At 46.6% G+C, this 14,311-nt stretch overlaps 2 long non-coding RNA genes across 3 annotated transcripts in view; both read left to right on the top strand.

Moving 5' to 3' along the window:
* The first annotated feature begins 1,757 nt into the window (after positions 1-1,757).
* Positions 1,758-14,311, top strand: part of LOC102552773 (uncharacterized) — a 28,057-nt gene continuing 15,503 nt past the window's right edge. The window contains exons 1-3 of one of the 2 annotated variants that reach the window (XR_010063172.1): positions 1,758-2,066; positions 2,137-2,272; positions 2,469-3,942. This is a non-coding gene — a long non-coding RNA (uncharacterized LOC102552773). The remainder of the gene's footprint in view (positions 2,067-2,136; positions 2,273-2,468; positions 3,943-14,311) is intronic. The other variant, XR_005499495.2, reaches the window with a different exon arrangement.
* Positions 3,956-4,390, top strand: LOC134485185 (uncharacterized). Its single transcript, XR_010063173.1, has 2 exons — positions 3,956-4,105; positions 4,204-4,390. It is a non-coding gene; the product is annotated as an uncharacterized LOC134485185 (long non-coding RNA).

Raw genomic sequence — 14,311 nt, forward strand, 5'->3', positions numbered from 1 at the left:
CTCATCTATGCCAAGCAATTAGAGCTTTCTCAGTTGTGTAGCAAATCCGATATGGCAAAAATATTTGGCAAATGCTGGTTTTAGAAGTTAGATGTTGTGCCAACCTTGCTGAATGATCTAGATGTAAATTTTAAGCCACCCAACCGCTTCTTAGCTGTTTACGTGGGCCCAAATAAGATGGTTCACCAAAGAAAGATGGTTTTTGATGGGAAGGGACGGTATAGGTAGATAAGATTTAAAGATAAAGTCAAGTGTTAGAGAAAAAGGAACGATTAAGGCATTTGAAAGCAGATATGTTGGTTATAAAACAAAAATGACTTCCTTGAGGAATCTACCTTTCTGGTTTGCACTAGGTCCCAGATCCTCACCGTGCTAAGTCTACTGCCTTCATGGACAACACAGATGTGTGTGAGTGTCGCATGGGGAGTTCACACTGCTTCCTTCCCTTAAGACTCCGTTTTCCTTTGACTTTGCTTTCCTGCGTTACAGACGCTCTGTTAAGACAATTACATGATTTCTGCAGAACCATGTTATTGCAGAGAGGAGGACAGTAAGGTCCTTACATCTGACCGACACACAGACCAATTCCTACCCAGAGTACAATCCTCAAGGGACTCCCCACGGATCGTCTTCCACAAGTGAGGCAGAGAGATGCCAGTGCCTAAAACATTGGGGTTTGGTGGGGGCTGGGGCGAGGGCGTGCACCGCACTCCTTGCTGAACAGCCTGCTGTAGAGGTTGCTGGAAGGAAATCACCTCAGCAGCTCTCCCTTGTCTCCTGATAAGGTTACACTGAATGGGGCTGGCATCCTTCAAGGTTACTGTTTCAGGAAATATTTGCAAATAATTTGATGTGCTGTCAGCTAGCAGGCTGCGATGAATCTTTGTAATTCAACATACTAATGCGGGTTTTCATGCCTTAAGCTATAAATAAGTTGGCAATGCAAAAGTTTCTGTAATGTTTATTTAATAACAGTATTTTAAAAAATAAATCTTGATTATTCTATTGCACTCCAATGGAACTCTTCCACTCTGCTAGTTGCCGGTGACCCCGGGCGGTTCTTTTCCTTCCTTCGTCTCATTTGATATCGCTAAAGAACACGCTTGTTTTTTCTTCCGGGCCTTTAGAAGTGGCGTTCGGATGCCTCTGCCTACATGCGCCCATCCAAGCCTCCGCTTGTTAAAAGACTGAACTCAATTCAAGTCTTAGGAATCTCAGCAGGCTGGCAAGTTCCTGGGCTCAGGGCCCAGAGCTAGGGACAATGGGAAGAAGCTATATAGCCATCCTGGACTTAGCCCAGCTGGAGCACCAGGCTTGGAAAAGTCTGGCCCTGACACAAAGCAGCGCTCACAGCTCCAGTTTTTAAGAGAACCCAGAGAGAAATACAGTCGTTTTGTGGCAAAGGTGACCCTGCATTGGATCTACAGAGATGGACGCTGTAGATGTCGCAGCGAAGCACAAGCCACAGCAGCGGGCAGCAGGAGCACTGACTGGGAGACACGGAAAACCAGAGTCACCAATGCAGGACAAATCACATGGGTGGTTTTCCTGCTGATATTTTTCGGGAATGAGGTCATTTCAACTGGGGCTCCTCTGAGTTAGTAAGTCTTGAAGGAAATCTCTAGGGAGTTCTTGAAGCTGGGGCCAGCCAGTGATTCTGAAGAAGGCTCTCTCTCTCTCTCTCTCTCTCTCTCTCTCTCTCTCTCTCTCTCTCTCTCTCTCTCTCCTCTCTCTCGTGCGCGCGCGCGCGCGCGCGCGTGTGTGTAGGGGGGGTTTGATGGTGGGGGAGGGGTTGTTGTGGGGGGGGCTAGTTTGTTTCCGTTGGTTGTGATAAACACCTCAGCCAAAAGCTGCTTGGGGAGGGGAGGGATCGCTTGGCTTACTGGTTACTGTCTATCTCCAGGGGAAGCCAAGGCAGGAACCTGGAGGCAGGAGCGGAGGCAGACATCAAGGGAACACCGCTTACAAGCTTTCTTTCTGTGGCTCCTCAGTCAGCTTTATACTACCTGCTCAGGGATGGCACTACCCATAGTGGGCTGGGCTCTCTCATGGCAATCATCAGTCAGGTAAGTGCCCCACAGACAAGCCCACAGGCCGATGTGATGGAGGTGCTTCTCAATTTATATTTTTTCTCAGTTGACTCTAGGTTATGTCGAGTTTGTCAAACACAAGCAGAACAGAGAGGAACAGCATCCCGGAAGACTGGCAGGCAGGCATCCAGCCTAGTGAGAAGGCATTCTGAGGACCTGTGATCACAGCCCCTTCCCCTGAGGTAATCGTGCTGGTCCTGAGGATATTGGCCTTCGAATGAAGGGATGGTAACTGTCCCGTCCTGCTTAACTGACAGACACATATCCTGCTTCACACACTCATCCTTATCAGGGAAAGGGGGATTCTGAGGAGTGTGGGATAGGAGGTTGGGGCAACTTTTGGATCTACTGGACTCATTGGTCTGTCCTTCTCTATAGGTCTTGCCTTTGGGTGACATAGAGGTATCGATGTCCTGGGATACCTGACCAAGGCCCCACTATCTGCCTCCTCAGGAAAAAGCCTTCTAAAGTGTTGTATCTAAGTGTTGCCTTTTTAAACATAGATATATTAACTACGGAAATGATGACCTTTGGGACTAGGTGCATTTTTAAAATACATTTTTTATTAATTCTCTTCTCTGATAATTTCATACTGTGTATAATACATTCTGGTTACTTTCACACCCCATCCTCTTTATCACCCTCCCACTGCTGTCACTCACTCTCCTGTAATGGTACTATTTGGATACTTTATTGGGTTTTTATACCTATCACCCTTCTCCAGCCCAATCCCTTCCAACCCCCCAACACTAAGAAAGAAGGTTAGAGGGGAAAGTGGTCATTGGTCTTGTTAGACTACTTCCTGCTGATTAGGGACATTGAGTTCCTTGGGGTAAGTCCAATCTTCATAGTTAGGATATCTCCAGCTGGCAATCCAGCAATCCAGCAGTCCAGCAATCCAGCAATCCAGCAGTCCAGCAATCCAGCAGTCCAGCAATCCAGCAATCCAGCAGTCCAGCAATCCAGCAATCCAGCAGTCCAGCAATCCAGCAATCCAGCAATCCAGCAGTCCAGCAATCCAGCAATCCAGCAGTCCAGCAATCCAGCAATCCAGCAATCCAGCAATTCAGCAATCCAGCAATCCAGCAATTCAGCAATCCAGCAATCCAGCAATTCAGCAACACCCGAGCAAGGGGAGCAACAGCCGCTGTCTCTCTCGGGACGCTGGCATTTATGTCCCCTCTCAAGAGTCCCCAGAATTCTAAATATTTTCAGCTGGCAGAATCATGCCCCTGCCAGAGCATGAGACAAATCATAGTCGCTGCCGCTGTGGACAACCTGGAGTAGCCGCATATCCCACACCTGGGATTAAAACAAAAACACATTCCACACAACATAACTGGCTTTTTAAAGAAACCAAAATTCTCCCTACACTCTCCTCTTCTCCACAGGTCTTTTTTTTCCTACATTCATGTCTCTTGTTTTGTTTTGTGACCCCCTTGAGTTTAACCGGGCTGTCTGTGTGACCTTAGGTTTGGTGCACTCACCTGCAGGTATACCACCAAAGACAGCGAAATCTCCTCCCTCAGAACCCACTAGTTGACAATAGGCAACAGAGAAAGGAAGAGTCCCATGAGGTCCTCCCCAGTCCATAATTGACAAGTGGCTGGCCCAGTCATGTGCAGGACAGCGGAAACAACCTCAGCTGATAAGGGGATAGTGATTGTAATAGTGTGTCATGGCCAGTGTTGAAGGCCAGGTCTCTCCAAGTCTTTCTCGGAGGCCCCGATTAAAGGTCAAAGGAAACACTAATTTTGTTTCCTTGCCCAGGGGCAGATTTGGCAGTGTCCTGTCTACGGCTGGGGCCCTGAGGTTTTGTTCCTGGGAATCTGACCTTTCCCCCACTGAAGGGGTGAGTTATCAGTCCTGAGGCGGCTGAGCACTAGGTCTGTGAAGCGCTTGAGATGATCCTGTGTTCCCTTTGTACAGCATTGCTTGATTAGCTTCCTGCTGACTTCATCCTGTCGTCCGATGGCTTTCTGTTGACTGTCCCCTTTTCTGCCTGCAAGCCGTATGTAAGAAGCCGTACTTCTTAGCAGACTTGCCTGCATAAGATGTAGCCTGTGCCACACCCCCTGACCTCAGACTTCCTGCGCTCTGCTCCTTCCTCCAGCAACCTGTCTCTTCATCTCAGCACCCAGAGCAGCCATGAGTCTGCATCCACCACTGTTCACTGCAAGGAGAGGCTCTGATTAAGGCTGAGAGTGGTATCTGTCTACAGATATGAGCAGATATTCGGAAAGCAATTCGGAACCCGGTCAATGTAGCTACATTATAATAATAAATTCTCATCCAGAGATCAGGACCTCCTCAGCCATGGGTTTTAGGCTGGGGTTATAAGTGCTTCCTTGAGATGTAATTCACACAGCATACAACATTCCTATTTAAATGTTAAGTGGCTCCAACACAATAGATTATTTTCTCTTTCACAGACCTGTTTGAATACCTCACAATTTTAGAATATTTTCACTATCTTCCAAAGAATCTGCACACTCTTTAACTGTCCTCCCCACTCCTGGTTTCTCTGAGCCGCAGACCCTGGCATCCCACCTACTCTGTGTTCTTCTGTGGTCATGTCATGTATATGGAGTCGGATAATATGTCCCTTTAAGACAGAGTCTCATATTTGGGTCAGGCTGTTGTTGAACGCACCATCCTCTTGCCCCTGCCACCCAAGTCCTGGTATTAAAAGGCGTACAACACCACACACAGCCTCAACACAGGGTCTTCTGTGATTGACCTCTTCCACTTAGCACAGTGTGGTTCAGGCTCACCTATGCTGCAGCCAGAACTGGCTACCTGAAAGCTTCGGCTCCTCCCACATAACCCCTGGGGGCATGTGAGCCTGCGCTCTGGACCGGCCTCACCTTAGCTTTTGTTTGCAACACGAGAAAAATGGTCTTTGGCTCTTGCAGACTCAGAGACAGTAAATGAGTTTTGTAAACTGTGCGGGGTTTAGGTTTGGAGAAAAGTGAACAGAGGGTTAAAGTAGGCGGGTGACTCCAGCTTCTGCGGCAAGTCCAACTTGGCAATCATCCATGGAGATGCAAGCGACAACCATTTTATTTGTTTGTTTTGTGCGAGCGTGCGTGCGTGCGTGCGTGCGTGCGTGCGTGTGTGTGTGTGTGTGTGTGTGTGTGTGTGTGGCCAGAAGTCAGCGTTAGAGTCTTCCTCAAATTGCTCTCTATCTTATTTTTCGAGACAGTCTCTCACTAAACCCAGAGCTTGCCAATTTGGCTAGACTGACCGGCCACTATGCGGGTGGAATCTTCCTGCCTCCACTTCCTGGTGTCGGGATTAAAGGCACATGCCAACGTAGCTGGCTTTTCAGTGTGGATTCAGGCGATAGGCGCTTGGGTCCCTAAGCTTACATGGTGCTTTATTGACTGAAACATTTCACCAGAACTATTAAGACTTCTTCTGTTCTCCCTCCCGCCCCCAACTAAAATATACAGGTGAAATAAAGGCAAAACCAGTCTTCAAAGTAGTTTTTATTTTTCTGGTGGGGAGGAAAATGTAGCTATTATGTTTATATTCTACTCTGTGGAAATAGATCTACAGCTGTGATTTCTTTTTACATTTTAAATAAGTAGACTGGCTTTTTTTTCCCCTCCTCAAGCGAAGTCATAATTGTATTTATTTTAAATTTATATCCTGTCTGCTTCAAAAAGGAATTTGAGGCAGCCAGGAAAATCACAAGCTATAAAATGAGCCAGCTCCATTTTATTCTAATAAAATAAAAGTTGGGCTCTCATCAGTGAGACAACTTCTCTTTGTGCTGCGCTGTGTGCAAATATTTGGATTACTAAAGAGAATTTATGAAGCAATTACTTTTAATGCTATAAGAGGAAATTAAGTACTCATTGATTCTTGATTTATAAGCTTGAACCTAAGATCATGAAAAAGCAAATATAACTTAATTAAATGTCCCTTGGCTTTGCTACTATTGAGGTCTTCACTCATAAAGTTAGTAAAACAAACCATTCCTAGGACATAAACGTATATTGGCTCTTCCAGTTGGGAAGGCAAATAATTTACTGGTTAAATATATTCAGCAAAGTTAACCCAAGTGAGAGATTTTCCCAGTGTCCTTTGGGGCTTAAAGAGATAAAAGCTATTGTGGTTCTAAGGAAGTCATTGTCCTGGGAATGATAGGCATTAACTTGCTCTAAAAAGGAGTAAACATTTTTTTCTATTCGAAATATATATATATATATATATATATTTTAATGTGCTAACAAAATAGACCATAGATCTGCAAAGGAAACCGTCCCTAGTATATCCATGGGCCACGTGTTTGCAGTTATTCATGGAGACGTTAACCTGGGATAATTTAATTGAGCCTTCCAGTAATGTTGCTATTTTTCTCCTCTGAAGTGTAAGTGAGCTTTAAAAATTGGGTTCTAAAATGCAGCACTCTGGGTGATTCATAGCGAGCCAGTGAGCCGGTACGAATCCCTCTTTGTGATCCAGGAGTTATTGACTGGAAAAGAAGGGAAGGTGAGACAGGAGAAAGAAGGCACAGGCACAGAACTGTGCCATAGAGCAGGACCTGGTGCACAGAGCCTCCTTGGAGGGAAGCGCTATGTCCCTGTTTGCCGTTCATCTGCTAAGCAATGGGGAAATCCCATTGGAATACATTTTGGTTTTGCTTATATTTATGTATGTATATGTTCACGTGTATTTGCACGTGTGTGTGTGTGTGTGTGTGTGTGTGTGTGTGTGTGTGTGTGTGTAGGCCAGAAGCTGAGGCCAGTACTTCCTTAATTAGCTTTACCTTATTTATTTAATTTATTTTATGGGCACGTATGTGCCTGAATGTATGCATGCCTTCCATGCATATTCGAGAGACCAGAATAGTGTTGGATTCCCTGGAACTGGACTTATAGACAGTTTCGAGGTGCCATGTGGGTGCTGAGAACTGAACTCAAGTCCTCTACAAGAGCAGCAAGCGCTCTCACAAACTGAACTCTCACTCTAGCCCCCCTACCTTATTTTTCGAGACTCGGTCTCTCACTGGCTTGGAGATGCCAACTGCCCTAGCCTCAAAGGATCCTTCTGTCTTTGTCTCTGCTATCCTGGGGTCACAGGCCCACCCATCTTCTCTAGGCCAGCTTTCCCCATGATTTCTGGGGATCAAACTCAGGCTTGTATGGAAGGTAATTTAGAAGCAGAGCTGTCTCTTTAGTCCCTGAATACATGTTAAAGGTACATGGGCATTAAGGGTGTCAGTTTGTCCTGGAAACGAGAGAGTCTGAGGAATTTTCTTCCTTATCATGGGGGCAGAGGGAAATCTTGTATTCAATGGTCTAGGAGGCTGGTATGGGAAGGAAAGTTGCCATGTCGGTGAAGGAGAACACTTTCTTTGAATTCTGCCCCCTAAGGATTAGGATGGTGGATGGGAGGGGCAAATGTGCTGACTCAGCACAGGGTGGGGATGAAATCCTCAGCATCAGGACCTGAACTTTAAGGTACTTTGTAGAGAGTATTGGTGGCTGCCAGGTTTCCTCTTAGATTGGCTGGATTTGGGGGCATTTTTTTCAGTGATGGAGAATCTTTCTCCTGTTCAGTGATTGTGCTTACAACTTGACCTGTGGGAGTATATTCTAAGCACAGGTGCTAAGTGGCCCTGATTTGTGTACTGTGTATGTCAGTGGAATGATCCAGAAAACTAAAGTGAGGAGATATAACCCAATCAATGATTCTAGGCTGAGTGGCCTAGAGACATTTCTGACAGCGCTGGCTCTGAGTCATGTCTTCTGGATGGCCTTCTTACCCTCGAGTTTCCACACAGCTGTCCCTCTGTGTGCGCCTGCATCTTGGTCTACTTCTCTCTTAAGGATACCAGTTGCAGCAAATAATGTCCGACCTAATGGTCTCATTTTAACTTGGTACCCCAGTTTTTAAAATAAGATTTATTCTTATTCTTATTCTTATTCTTATTTTATTTTATTTTATTTTATTTTATTTTATTTTATTTTATTTTATTTTATTTTATGTGTCTGGGCGTTTTGCCTGCCTGTGTCAGCACACCACATGTATACAGTGCCCTCAGATGCCAGAAGAGGGCATCCGATCCCCCAGGAACTGATAATCACAGAAGGTTACGAGCCACCATGTGGGTGCTGAGAACTGAACCTGGGTTGGTTCTCTTAACCACTGAGCCATCTCTCCAACTAGTTAATTCCACTTTTAGAACCCCAACCAGTGCAGTTCTGTTCTGAAGTATACGAGGGATTTCTGGAGGACACAGTTCATTCCATAAAACTGGAGAGATGCCGAAGGAGGCATATATCATCGATACATACATACATACATACATACATACATACATACATAGTCCTCTGCTTCTTGCAGTCTATATTTGGCCCATTTTTTTGTCACCACTGTTGCTGGTTTGTGGCAGTCAACCAGCTCTCCGAGGAACAAGTAATCTGATTTGTAGCCCTTTATGATTCCTCCGGCATCCATGTCCCCAGCTTTCCAGCCTGACCTCAGTGGATGTAGAGTTGAGTGTGAGTGCAGTCAGCTCCTGAGCAAGCAGGAGCTGTGCCAGAATGTTGCTCATGTCCCCAGTAACAGACAGGTAAGTAAAGATGAAAAATTGATACTCCATGCGTTAACTTAAATGTGATTCCTAGAAGACTTGACCACGGGGGAAGTTCAATCATTTTGTCATTTTCCCTTATCATGAGAAGAGAGAAGTTTCTAGAAGGAGAGGAACATGGGCAGTCTGATGAAAGGAGGTGGTGATATAAGAAGTGCTGAGCACACCTTTGCTCCCTGGCAGTCTCAGAACCCAGACACACACCCTCATTCATATATATATGAATGAATATATATATATATATATATATATATATATATATATATAGAAATCCCTGGCACATTCGCATGAAGAGTTTGAGGCAGTGTGTGCAGGCTGCTCAGTGGTGAGGGATGCTTGTCACTAAGCCTGATGACCTGAGTTTGATACCTAGATTCCACATGGAGGAGAGTGTACTGGCTAGTCTTATGTCAACTTGACACCCAGACTAGAGTTATCTGAAAGGAGGGACCCTCAACTGAGAAAACGCTTTTATAAGATCTGACTGTAGGGCATTTTCTTTATTAGTGATTGATGGAGGGCCCAACCCACTGTGGGTGGTGCCATCCCTGGGCTGGTGGTCCTGGGTTTTAAAGAAAGCAAGGCAGGGGGAGTATACCAGTGAGCAGTATCCTTCCATGGTCTCTGCATCGGCTCCTGCCTCCAGGTTCCTGCCCTGTTTGAGCTCCTGTCCTAGTGTTGTGGTACATATTAATAAATGAATAACAGCACCCCTCCCTAGTGCTGGCACCATGGGCCACATGGCATTTGTGGGGTATTTTCATCTCAGTCAGAAAAGCGTCTCACTAAGCTCCCAATCTTAATCCCACGCTGCCACCAGCTACTAACTGAGCCCAGCAGCAGCTGCCCTCTTGCAACTCTACCATCAAGTTCCCAGGGTGGACGCCATGCCAGTTCTGTAGCGTCTGCGTATCTCATGGCTCCCTTGCTGCACACTCTGCTCACATCCCAGCCTCCTCCCCCTGTTGTTATAGGCACAACTTCCCAGTGATCGGCTAAAATCAAAACTCAATAAGCTTGTAATTTAGCAATCAAATTTATATCTTAAATTCTCAATCCACAAAACGTCCATATAATGAACTCACAACCAATTGATAATGATATAAACCGCCCACCTAGATAAGGCAAATTGTCCTATAAAAATCCACCCCTTAAGAAATATTTATAACTACTGACGGCCATTTAAGGCACATGAATCGGGTCGCCCTCCTTTGCCTCCATCTTGGTTCCCCCCTCTCTCTCCTCTCTCTGCCTATACAAAGTAAACAAATGAAGGAGTACAAAGGGACTAGGCAGAAGGATTTGCTTCTGTCTAAGGAACAAAACGGATGATTTTTAGTGCAATTCTGAGAGAAAGCTGAAATCCAGAAAGGAAATTTAACGCTGCAGTAGTGAGTGACCATGGACTAGAGACGAGACTCAGTGTTATGGAAGACAGTTTGCTAATTCTGCATTGCTCTGGAAAGTGTTTCACATAAAGAAAGAGAGCTGTTAGGCCCCAAATCTCAGAGGGTTCTCATCCTTCATGGTGGGGAGGGAGAGGTCAGGGCTCAGTTCATGATGGTGGAAAAGTTTACACCATGGTGGACTAGAAAGGAAGAGAGCAAGGAAGGAATTATGGGTTAGGTCAACCTCCAAAGGCAAGGCTCTACTTCCTGAAGGTTCTACGGCCTTACAAATCAACGCTACACATTTGAGATGTGAGCCGGTGGAGAGTATTTCTGACTCAAACCATGACCTGTGGATCCTGAGAGGAAAGGCCCCACGCCATTTCTGTTTCTGAACTGGGGTAATTTTGCCACCCGTGGGACATTTGTCTCTTCTGGAGACATTTTTGATGGTCACGGCTGAAGAAGGATGGCTGCCACATGGATTCAGAGACCAAGGATGCTGTTCACACCTGCCAGGGCACGGGCAAGCCTCTTAGGGCAAAGTGTGCCTGTCTACCCCACACAGACCTCAAGGTCACGCTCAATCACTGGAGCTGATTTATTTCATTTAAGCTGACTTAAAGAGAACTCAGTGATCCCCATTTCCCACTCCAACAAGGTTTGGGAAGCTGAGGAAGGAGAATTTTTGTGAATTGCAGGCCATCGTGGGCTATAAAATGAACTCCAGGCCAGTCTGGGCTAAGAGTGAGACCCTGTCTCAAAACAGCAGGGAAAAGAAGGGCAATAAGAAGAAAGTACAAATGAAAATAAAATGACAATAAATATAGATATGGTAGCTTCTTGGCAGAAGGTAGAGCAAAGGTCACAGAGACACACGCACAGAAACAACAGCACATGTGTTGGTGGTGGGCACATGACCACAGAGCTGTCATTTACTTATTAATGTAGTCAGTGATGTTTACTGCAGGACAGGATGAGAAAGTAAGTGTGAGCTGAGTCAGGGCGGTGGGGGTGGGGAACTTGGCTTCATTTCTAAGGTATTCAGAAGGGTACAGTGAAGTCTGCTGGGTAGGAAGGGCAGATGTGAGAATCAGAGCTAGAAGGAAGCAGGCTCAGTATGAATCTCCAGGATTACTAAAGGAAAGGCACTAAGGAAGCTGCAGAAGGCAGGGAGAGGGCGGGTGGTCCTTTGTTTGCTCTTTGGAACCCGTTTCTCCAATATTATTCTGTTTTCTCTTGAAAGAGTTTGTCATTTTTCCACTTTTAGTCGTGCATCTTAAGGTGGGCCTTTGAAAAGAATAAAGATGTAGCCAGGAAAAGAACAGAAGCGAAGAGAGAAAGGGGGCTCTAGGTGATGCCATTGGAGCTGCTGGCTCAAGCTTGACTTAACTGAAGGAAAAAGTAGTTGGAGGGATGAAACCAGCAAGAAGGGGATGAGGATAGCAGCAAAAGCCCCAATAGATAAGTAGAAAATGTCACAATGGGCCAGGGGTGGTAGCATACATCTTTAGTCCGGTACTTGAGAGGAGGCACAGGCAGGAGGATCTCTGAGTTTGAGACCTGGTCTACATTGTAAGCATAATATTATTGTGCACAGTGTAAAGATTGTTCCCCATTTATTCTCTGATTTGTCAAAAAAGGCTGGCCAGCCAGTGATTGATCAGGAGAGGATAGGGCTTGGGCTTCCAATCCCAGCCAAGGGAGGGCAAGAGAGAGAAAGAAAGGATTCACCATGCGGAGAGAGTCCAGGAGACACTCTGAGAACACATCTGGAGCAGAGGGAGCCAGAGCAATACTAAAGCGCAAGCGTCTCAGGGAGTTTGGCTGGGAGGTAGCCTGACTAACTCAGAGAGTAAAGTAATTAATACTGTTCAGTTATTGTGCCATAAAGCTCAATTAAACAAATCTTACAGTTTTTGTCTCATGTATTTGGGAGCTGGCTGGGATAGAGATGAAAGGATCACTTTTAAAACTGCACTAACACTACAGAGTGAGTTCCAGGCCAGCCAGAGCTACACAGCAAGACTCTGTCTCAAGGAAAGAAAATGTTAGAGGCAAGATGAGCCAACATGCAAAGCCTTGGCACACAAGTCTGGTAACCTGGGTTCTATCCCTGGAATTCACAGAAGGGGGGAAAGAGACCCAACTCCTGAGAGTTGACTGCTTACCCCATACATGTTATACACACACACACACATGATACAACACACACAAGATACACAAGCATGCTCATACAATAGTAATTACTTCTAAAGGCCCAATGAAATCCATGTCATTTAATGCTAGCAACAACAAATTCTTGAGCTAAAATGTGTTACAAGAACCAGCATATCTCTCTCTGTCTCTGTCTCTGTCTCTCTCTGTCTCTCTGTCTCTGTCTCTGTCTCTCTGTCTCTCTGTCTCTCTCTCTCTGCCTCTCTCTCTCTCTCTGTCTCTCTCTCAAAACTGTTTATTGATTCTTTCACATCATACAACCCAGTTCTGCTCACCTCCCTTTCTCCTCATATCTGCCTTTTGTCCCTGCAATCTAACCCCCGACCCCACACCCCAACAACAACAAAAACAAAGCATAGAGAACATCTCACTGTGGAAGCTGTAGTGTGTCACAGTGTATCCCACAGTGCATCCCTCTGTCCACACATCTTCACTTGCAAATGTTCATTGCAATGAGTCATTGGTCCAGTTCAAGATCTCTGGCTTCTAGGACACGGTCAATATAGGATCCTCATGGGGACTCCTTCTAATCAGCCTGTTGTTGGCCTGTGTCACAGAGATCCTGCAGCTTTGGAACAGCTGGACTGGCCCTTCCACGTGTCCCAACCATTCTAAGATGATATAGATTTTGGGGTGGGCCATCTTAGAGCCCTGGATCTGGGCCTGGGTGTTAGCAGAGCTGGTCAGACAGTGTGCTGACACTGTATCTCTCTTATGCACACCACCAGGGCGAACTCTCCAGCACTGTCTGACTAGGTCACCCAGTGTCTACACTAGCAGGAGGCAGCTCTCTTGCTCTCATACCCTCAGGAAGAGTTTGTCAACACCCATGTTCCGAAGCCAGCTTCACTGTGCGGCTCGGTCAAGGTACGGTGCCTACTCTAGCAAGTGCTGCAGCCTGTGAGGTGCAGGGCCTGCTCTCCTGAGTGCTACAGCTGGTAAGGGGGCAGGACTAGCTCTCCTGCACTCCTGCCCTCAGGGTCAGCTCTCCTGACTACCTCAGGTGGCAAGAGGGAGAGAAGGGGGAGGATATCATCCCTACTCCCATGCCAGGCTACATCTGCATCTCCACCACTAGGATCAGCTCTGCTGTGCTGTTCAGACAAGGTTCAGGGCCCCCTCTTGTGCTGCAGCTGGTGAGGGTTAACTCTCCCGAGCTCATGAGCCTGTGGGAAGCTTTCTCCACTGCCAGAGGTGGTGAGGGTAGGGGACTGACATCAGCTCTGCACCTGTGCCACCCCATGGCAGAAAAGGGGCAGTTAGCTCTCCCCAAATCATGCCTTCAGGCTGCCTTACCCATACTCAGCCATTAGGGACAGCTTCACTGTGCTGCTTAGGTGAGCATGGAGCAGGCTCTCTCGAATGCTGCCAACAGTGAGATATGGGACCAGCTCTTCAGAGCTATGCATCCAGTGAGGGGCAGGGACAGTTCTGCACAGCCCCCAGATATCCAGGTAGTGTCCAATGACTGCCCGGACCAGGGTCATCCCCATGTTCTATAGTGGTAATATGAGCCATAGACATTGACACTGGCATCACCCCATGCCACTTCACAGCTGCCAACTCAGACATGGCCCCCAGTGGAAGCTTGGACTGGGATCTCACTGTGGCCCCAGGTGGCAGGGCTGGCCACTGGCAACAGTTTGTTCTTCCCCACTCTTGAGCCTCCAGTTCCATCTCTCTTCATAATGCTCAAGCCGTTCCACTTTTCTCTCTCCCATCTGACATCACATATCCACACATAGTGACAAAGTGGTGGCTCCAGCTTCAGGTTGGCCACATGGCTGGTAGGCCCTTGGGTGGCATCCTCCATCCATGCTGTGTGGCATGGCATAGGTAAGCAGGTACCTATGTCCCACCTGTGCTGTGCACTGGAGAGCAGGTTTGTGGACAGCATAGTGGTCCACAGGTCTCTGTGTGTCTTCCCCCCTTCACGCTGAGCTGCCTGGGCTTGATTTGATTTGATTTGATTTGATTTGATTTGATTTTTATGAGTCCTAGGCATAAAA

This window comes from Rattus norvegicus, chromosome 1, assembly GCF_036323735.1.
Source record: "Rattus norvegicus strain BN/NHsdMcwi chromosome 1, GRCr8, whole genome shotgun sequence".
Lineage (NCBI taxonomy): Eukaryota > Metazoa > Chordata > Mammalia > Rodentia > Muridae > Rattus > Rattus norvegicus.